Genomic DNA, 9,125 nt, shown 5'->3' on the forward strand with positions numbered 1-9,125 from the left:
ACTCACTTGGACTCTCTGGGGGGTTCTCTTCACTCGAGATGGTTTAGTGGAGAAACTTGTGCCAGTCTGTTTCATTAAGCTGGTTGTCGGGGTAATTTTTCCAACCTCCATTTCTATATTGAATTCTGCGACGTTAGATTTCATCACCAACTAGTGTTTTCATCACCGACGGAAAGTTACTGTTTGTGTGTGGTTTGACCTCCTAGATTTTGTAGGCAAGTGTTTTCATTGATATTTTTCTTTGTTTGCGTGTGAAGTAATTAAAATAACTAATCGTGGCTGAATTACCGAGACAGTCCCGTAGACTTCGGGGCCAACCTCTTGAGTTTTCACCAAGCCAGCTTGAAGGGCTATGAGCTCTTGTAACTCCTAGTGACAGTAGAGTGGGGTCACGAGAAGAAGGAGAATATTATTTAGTTGTGCATCCTGATTATCAAGTTCAAGCACCAGAGTATATTATTGAACCTATTTCATTTTCCGAAGTTACTGGTAGTTTTTCTTCTACTAGTGAGTTAGCCAAGGAACCTGAAATTTCTGAACCTGAAACTGAACTTGCTGCTACTCCATCATCAGGATTTGCCTCTCCAACTTCCAGTGGTCTTGGTTCACCCAGGGTATAAATAGTTATTACCCAAAATCTTCCTTCTAGACTTTGTTATCACTGAGAACTGCAGTTGCATGTATATAGGTTAAATCCAAAATTTCATGGGTAAAAATGAATGTTATATGGTTGTTCTCCTATGTTTACCACTTAGGGGTCATGTTTTTCAATGATATTGTTGAGAATCATTTTCAAAACCGCGAGTCATCCTCCATCATGATTGATTAAGATATGTCTTGTCTCGTATGTGTCATTTGTCCTTTTCGCAGTTTCGCAGCACCTTTTCGCAGTTTCGCAGCACCGTTTGATTGGCTGATTCTGCAGCATAGTAATGTTTTAGCCTTTTCGTAGCGCCAGCCATTTCGCAGCACATATCACTGAATTATAACTATCTGCGCTACGAAATCGCGGATTCGGGATTTTGCAGCGCACATTCTTGAAATGTCATGTCCAGGGATGAGTCATTGTGTCCGGTCGGATTGTTGTCAGTTTATGTACCTTCCAAGCAATTACGAGGCATCATTCCACCAATAGGTTCAGAGTCATGCACATTAAGTTCATTTAAATGTTCTTGTCATGCATGGTTGTGTCATGATGTTCTATTATTATTACTTGAAGCGGCCAGCTTATATGTTAAGTTATTTGAATTGTAATGAGCCCGAGTTTCTTCTTCAAGAGAGCTGCATTGCAAGCGAGCCTGTGTTCTAAAGTTTGAAGTTGCTTGTTGAGTTGAAGCTGCCGGTGTTACTGTGTGCAAAAGTTTTCAAGGCGTAATGGAGAAGAAAGAGCATCGGTCAGGAAGGTGTCAAAGGGCAGAACCCGAAGGATTAGACTTGACATTGAGGGAGGAAGGTGTTAAAAAGGCATTCAAAGACGCTGGTTGCTGGAGTTTTTGTGAAAAGCTGAAGGGAGGACACACTCAGGTAACAAAAGAATTTGCATTGAATTTTACAGGCTTGAGTTCCAAGGTATCTATGTTAGAATTCCCAGTATCTCCAGAGGCTATTGCTAGGGTAACTGAGATTCCTAGAGGAGGGCAGGAGTGGTTCAAAAATTTCAAATTTGATATGAGCCCCTGTAAAATATTCTTGAAGGAAGCCTATGTGAATGAAGATTTGACCAAGGCTGTACCTAGAAGTTATGTTAAGGAGAGTTATGCTATGCTTCTTACTTGTATTCAAAAATATTTAACTTGTGAGGGCAGATATAACAAAGTTTATTCATATCATTTCAAGTTGTTGCTGCATTTCACAGGTAAAGCACCTATAGATCTCCCATTCTACTTGTTTTGAAGCCTCAGTAAGATGTGTGATAAAATTCAATTGAGGAAGGATAATTGTGAGTCATCACTGTTTCATCATGGCCTAGTTAAACTGTTAGTGATGGATGGCTTGCAGAAGATTGGTAGGGATTGGGATTCTTTCATTTATATGGCCGGTTTCCAGAGTAAGACAGGCCTCACCCCACAGCCACTTAGAGAAAGAGAAGAATTAATGGAGGAACCCACTATTGCTGAGCTTAGGAAGGAGGCTAGGGAGAAAAAGAAAGTTAAATCTCAGTTGAACAAACCAGTCAAACCCTTGGTTATTAAAGAGCCACCTCAGCCACCTCAGTCATCATCAAAGGAAAAGGTCAAGCAAAAGAAGGATGTTCATGGATCAGCTGAATCTGAAAAAGCATCAAGAGTTAAAACTAGGGGTCAACTAAGCAAGGAGAAAGGTAAATCAGTAGCTGTGGAAGAAAGTCCAATTTCAAAGGCCAGTCTAAGTGACCTACTTGAGGCTATTGAATTTGAGCAGGGAGAACCAGTGCATCTTGAACCCATGCATATTGATTTGACCCAATCTTCTCCTGAGAGTACTAAGAAGTCAAAAGCTTCGAAAAGATTAAGGTTTGATGAGCCTAGTGAGGTGTTTATGTTCAAGCCAAGAAGGCCAGTTACAAGGAAGCAAATTAAAGAAGCTGAGAAAGTGAATAAAGAAGAAGAAGCTGTAAAGGAGAAAGTGCATAAAGCAAAGAAAGCTGTAAAGTCACCCAGAACAGAGGTAATTGAAGTGTTGACAAAAACAGTGGAGGCAGTCAAACATAAAGATAAGAATAAGAAGGTCATCATCACCCAAGGAGGAAATGTGATTCCATAAAGAGTCAAGTGAAAACAGCCATAAAGGATCAGGTGGGAGCAACCAAAGAAGAAATTGTCAAAGCTAAAAATGTGTTTAAGGAACGTGCAGTTAGGTATGCCAATTATAAAAGAGCTGTGTTAAAGGGCAGTAAAAACCTAATGGGTCAGACAGATTCCGTAGCTGATGTATATACCTGGACGGTCCCAGCCCTCAAGCAAGCTAAACTCCTCAAACAAATGAACCTGACCCTGAGAGCTAAGAACAAAGCTTTAAAGAAGGAGGTTTCAAATTTGAAGATGCGGCTAGGTCAGCTAGCTCATTAATTTGAGGAAAAGGTGATATTTTCAGTTTTGGTCAATTTTGTTTGGGTTCCACTATTTTGAAATCATCTAAGTCTTTGGCACCTGTAGAGGAAGTTTGAAAAGTCAAAAGTTCAAGCAAAGGAAGCTTTAGTGCAAATGCATTATGTTTTAGTAAAAACAGCAGTTTCGTAGTGCGCTACGAAACTGCTGTAGGTGCTGTTTTATAAGAAAAACAAGGAGTTTAATGATGAGGTCAGCAAATTTTTGAAGGAAAAGCCTCAAGGACATAATGGAAACCATAAAAGACTCCCCTAGCTATTCAGAGAATGACAGATGTGCATTTTGAAAAGGTGAAATATTTTGTTTCTAGCTCAAGTCTCGTTAAAGGCACTTTATGACCGAATTGTTAGGGTTTCTGTTAAAGTTTTCGGAGATTTTTGTTTGTACACTTGTTCAGCTCACAAAGCTTCCAGCTCATTGGAAAGTATGGTGATATGCGTTGTTTATGAAGAATTAGAGAGCAGGGGACATGTTCTTTGAGAAATGAAGAATGTTGGGAGACAGGGACCGTGAAAACAAAGCACATCTTTTGGTTAATTAATGAGCCATCTGCGCAACAAGAATCCAAAGCCAGCTCGTTCAGTGTATTCTCCTCCAAGATACTTCAACCAAAGCAGATAGAGGACATGTGTCAAGACTCAGAAAAGCATCATGCTACGAGGAGGACAGATTTTGGGTTTTGAGTAAATTAAGATCATTTTTAATTACAGTTTAGCAATCATGTAATTAATGAATTAGTTATACAGTAGATAAGGATAGTTAATAGCAACCTTCGATGCTCCCCTCATGCTGGAGGAGGAAGCTTGAGGTGGTTAAGCATGTAATCCTATATATGTATCAAACTGGGATGTAATTGGGGTTGGATGTTTTTTGGAAAAAACAGAGTTTATATTGGCTTATGTAAAGACTTGTTACAGTAATATAATAGACTACTTTGTTCTTCTCAGGATTCATACTTTATTCAGATGCTCAAGATGTATGTGGCTTTGTCTTATCCTTTATGTTTTCCAGCTCTATAGATATACAATCACTCTGAATTCACCTAGTTGCTCAGATTTTCTGTGTATATTTATGAGTTGAGGTTCATTTGAGAAATGTTTTGAGTGTTTAGACTTTACATGCCCTGACTTCCATGAATGTGTAGTTTATGGTTTACTGAAATGGTGTTTGACTCCATGAACCCAATGGAAGAAATCTTATGTTGTCTGTCCAACCAGCATATTTATTAAAGTTTTCATATCAAGAGTTAGCCCTCTTAGTGTTAATCATAATCAGTAGTTTGTTTTGAGAGAGCCCTCTCAGGTTAGGTAGGCTAATCCTTAGCCAAGAGTCTGGTCTGAAACAATTACATAAAATCTTACTGATTGGCAGCCCTCAGTACCTGATTTTGTGATAACAGACTTATTGCTATTGAAGAACTTGTTACTCTGGAAGAAGGTATATCTATCCCTAAAAATCAACCAGCTATAGAACTTAGGGAGCGTGAATCGATCTTTTACAGTCCACCTAGGAGGGACGCTAGGTATCTTTCATTGACTAATTTTTTGGAAAACCCGAGACTAAGTTTTTCACCACCTCGTATTCCTTTTCATCCAACACCTAGAGGTTATTATCCTCCTTTGAATATGTCGAGACAGTCATCCATGTTTTCTCAATCTCCAGAAACATTTTTATATGGTGGTCCTTCTATTCCCTCTGGGTACTAGTCACTTACTGGTATTTTTTCGGGAGCATCTGCTCAACCTATTGAGCAAGGGTTATTAACTGGTAACAACAGAACTAAGCCGTTGAGTGTAGAAGATATTCTTATGATGTCAAGTACCATTCCAAATCTGCAGCCTCAAGGTAGTCAGTTATCACCTGGGGGGAAACCTCAAGGTCCTCAATTATCACCTAGGGGGCAACCTCAAGGTACCCAATTACCACCTGGGGGGCAACCTCAAGGACAGTACATACCTTCGAGACAGTACATTCCTCAAGGTCAACCCCAGACTCAGTACGTATCTCAAGGTCAACCCTAGTATCAATATGTACCTCAAGGTCAACCCCAGTTTTAGTATGTGCTTCAAGGTTATCAACCTCAAGGTCAATACCCAACCCAAGGTTTCCAACCACCTTCAGGTCAATCATTTGTCCAAGGAGCTAGAAATGTACCTTTGAATTATCAAACCTACCCTCAACCTGGTTATGGTCCTCAATATGCTCAACCTTCTATGGGTCCATACCCTAGAATGAACGTAGTGTGGGATCCATCTCAATCTCAATAGATTTTGCAACTGAATGTGTAGTTGTCATCTCAATCTGGACAACGCTTGGTTTCTGGTTCAACCCAACAACCTGTCCAGCCTACTATTCAAACTTCTACACCTTATGTAATTTCTCATCCTGGGCCTAGTTCGCCTCGAACTCCACCTCAAACGACTGTTGCAACTGCTGCAACATCTATTCCATCTATCCCACCTACTCCTGGAGTATCGGCAGCTCCGGTTTCTATTGTTCTTGCATCAACTCCTCAAGCATCTTTACCTCAGTCTAGACCTACAATTCAGACTTCGGTTCAAATGCCTGTAGGACAACCTAGTCCAAGTACAGTTGTCACAAGTCAACCTCAATTTACTTATCAACCGTACCAGGGATAGTACCAATTCGGTCCTGCTGTGCAGAACCCAATCTATCAATATCAACCGTACCCTGGATATACTTATCAATAACCTCAACAACCCCAGTATGGTCTAGTTAATCCTGGTTTTCTAGGAGGATATAATATCCCAAATGCAATTCCGATTCCAAGTTATCCTGGATATCCTCCTCCTGGGGCTGGTCTCATGACCCAGGGTTTTCGAGATCCTAATCGTCAGTTACTGTTCATTGCAACTTTGGACTTTCCCGATTTGTCGCACCTTACGAAAGATCCGATTAATTATCTTCCATTTTGGCCGCCAATGCCGAATAAGTTGCCCAGTGACATCCCAAAGTTTGAAGGTAAATCAGGAGAGGATCCGTCAAACCATGTGATGACTTATCACCTCAGGTGTGCATCTAACTCCATTTCAGATGATTCAATTCATTTACATCTTTTTCAACGAACTCTAATTGGTCTTGTGGCCAAGTGTTACATTGAGTTACCGCAAGCCATATTTTATAACTTTATTCAGCTAGCTACTTCATTCTTAACTCATTTTCAGTTGCCACTCAGATATGAAAATGGCACGGAATTATTAACTTCATTAAAACAATGAATGTCCACTTATATTTCAGATCACATTCATGAATGGAGACGTCGATGACGTTTAGTGAAAGTCTTTATTCTGGATTAGATCTTAGCAGAATGGTTTGTCAAAACATTATTACCTAAAATCACTGAGGATGTAGCTAAGGCAGGAGTTGTTACTGAAGAGAAAGTAATTGCTGAAGCTCAGTACCTTGACCTCGTTTATACGCAGTCGGGTACTTTACACAAGAAAATCCCTGACCTTCCTAAATAAAATCAAATAACTGCAACTCCTTCAAGGTCTCATGCCGCAGACGGTATGATTGGTACAGTTAACACCAAAAGTAAGAAGAAATCTTCCAAGAATTCTTCTCCTATCATAACTTTACCAGATTCCCTGACAAGAGATTCTTCTGTGGAAATTTATGCCAATATTCATGTCGTAGAATCATCTACGGCCAAATCAAAATCTGGCGGTAAGAAGAAGGGGAAGAAGAAAAATAAATCAGATAAAAATTCGAAAGAGAAACCAGATAAAATGGAATCTACTGATGAGAAACGTAAACCTCGTTATCCTTGTCTCATTTGTGATGAAGAACATTTTACAAGAAACTGCCCTCATCACGTTGAGGTTGCGAAAATCGTCAAAGGTTCTCAAACGCCTGCTGTCTTGAAGGATCCTTTTCCTAGTCAATATAGTAAGATGATAGGTTCTTCCTCAAATGCCTCAGAAGAACCCATAATGATGATTTCACATGTTAGGATTGCAACATGATCACAAGATTATGGAAGTAAAAGTCCTATTGGTGGTAAGGAAGCAGAATCTTCTAATTTGAACCCATCAACTTCAACTCCCAGTTCCAATCCGCTACAGATCGGGAAACCTAACCCAGACTTAGTAATCAAACTACCCGCCAAGGGTATACTTCAAAAGTCAGCTTTCAATCCACATGCGAGAGCTGCTCAGAAGTATAACATTGTTGAATATCTAGCTATTTCACCTTTAGCAATGTCAACTTTGGAGGTGCTACAATCATGTCCAACACAGCGTAAATTGCTATTGTCGGCTATAGGAGCTGTTGATATTCAGGAATCGAACCTTATAATCTTTGATTTAGAAAACAGTATACCTCACTTGCCTCATCAAATGGCTTTCCATATTCCAGTGTTAGTAAAAAACAGACCTTGCTATAGGATTGTAATTGATGAGGGAGCTTCAACGTGTATTATGTCGATCCACTGTTGGATATCACTTGGTTCTCCTACACTTAATCAATCCCCGATGATTCTAAAGGCTTTTGATGGTTGTGTGTTCCATCCTTTTGGCATTCTATAGGATTTACCTATAGGGGTTGAAGGAAAAACCGTTAATCTATATGTGGAGGTGGTTGATGCCCCTCTAGATTACAACCTTCTCTTGGGTCGTAGTTGGTATTACGCTATGACTGCTGTTGTTTCATCGGTCTTTCAGCTTATAAAGGTTCCTCATAATGGAAAGATCATAACTATATACCAGCTAACTTACTTTTCATCCAACCCAGCCTCTTCTGAAAGTATTCAGCATGTCGGCAAAACAACTATCCCTTATAAGGATGTTGGAGTAGGATTAGTTAAAGATTCTGGTTTACTAGGAACTTTCTCTTTTCCTCCTCCCAACGTATCACCTTCTAATACAAACATTCATATGATTTCATCAGACACCATTGTTTATGATGATCCTTGGATCGTACCTTCCAAATATGAGATGGATTCATTTGGTGATGCTATGCCTTTGAGTCCCTATGAAATTGTGTATCAGGCCGTACAGTCATTTTCCAACCATTCTTCAACCAAAATTGACTTAATGAATGTAGTCCATGAAGAATCAATTTCAACATCAAACTCAGATTCAACGACATTTTCCGAACTTGTTCATACAGATGAGAAGATCCATGAAATCTTGTCTGTTGATGATTTACCATGGGAAGATCTTCATCATAGATCTTCGTTTTTACCTGAGATCGATCATTTTGAAAATGATTTTTCATCTATTTTTACAATTGATTATGTCAAGGAACCTCAGAATCCATTGAAAAATCTTGATTCTGAGTTGAATTTGGGAAATATTTCTCGAACTATTCCTATTGACATTTCAGTTAAGCCTGGAATTGTTGAAAACATTCATATAGGTGCCTCTTGTACAGAAGGTGAAATTCAAACATATAAGGCCCTATTTCAAGAAAACCATGACGTGTTTACCTGGTCATATGAGGAAATGACAGGAATTGACCCAGCAATTGTTGTTCATGAAATCAAAACTTACCCGGATGCTAAACCCGTCCGGCAACATTTGCGTCAGATTCACCCGCAAAAAGTTGCTGCTATTAAAGCAGAAGTTGAAAAATTACTTAAAGCAGGTTTCATTTATCCAATTCCCTTAACGGATTGGGTATCGAATATTGTTCCTGTTAACAAAAAACAAGGAACAATAAGAATATGTATCGATTATAGGGATGTTAATCGAGCCTGTCCAAAAGACAATTATCCAACTCCCTATATCGATCAAATCATTGATGATTGTATCGGCAGTGAAATATTCTCCTTTATGGATGTTTTTTCCGATTACAATCAAATCAACATTCTACCTGTTGATCAACCAAAAATGGCTTTCATTTGTCCATGGGGAACGTTTGCTTATTGCAAATTACCTTTTGGGCTAAAGAATGTCGGTGCAACTTTTCAAAGAGCCATGTCTTACGCGTTTCATGACATCAAGAACATTGTGCAACCTTATCTCAATGATTTACCTGCTCATTAATTACGTAGAGAGATCATCTTATTCATTTACG

This window comes from Pinus tabuliformis, chromosome 6 (assembly GCF_031772625.1).
Source record: "Pinus tabuliformis cultivar Carrire ecotype Pingquan chromosome 6, CPIR1, whole genome shotgun sequence".
In the NCBI taxonomy this organism is placed as follows: Eukaryota; Viridiplantae; Streptophyta; class Pinopsida; order Pinales; family Pinaceae; genus Pinus; species Pinus tabuliformis.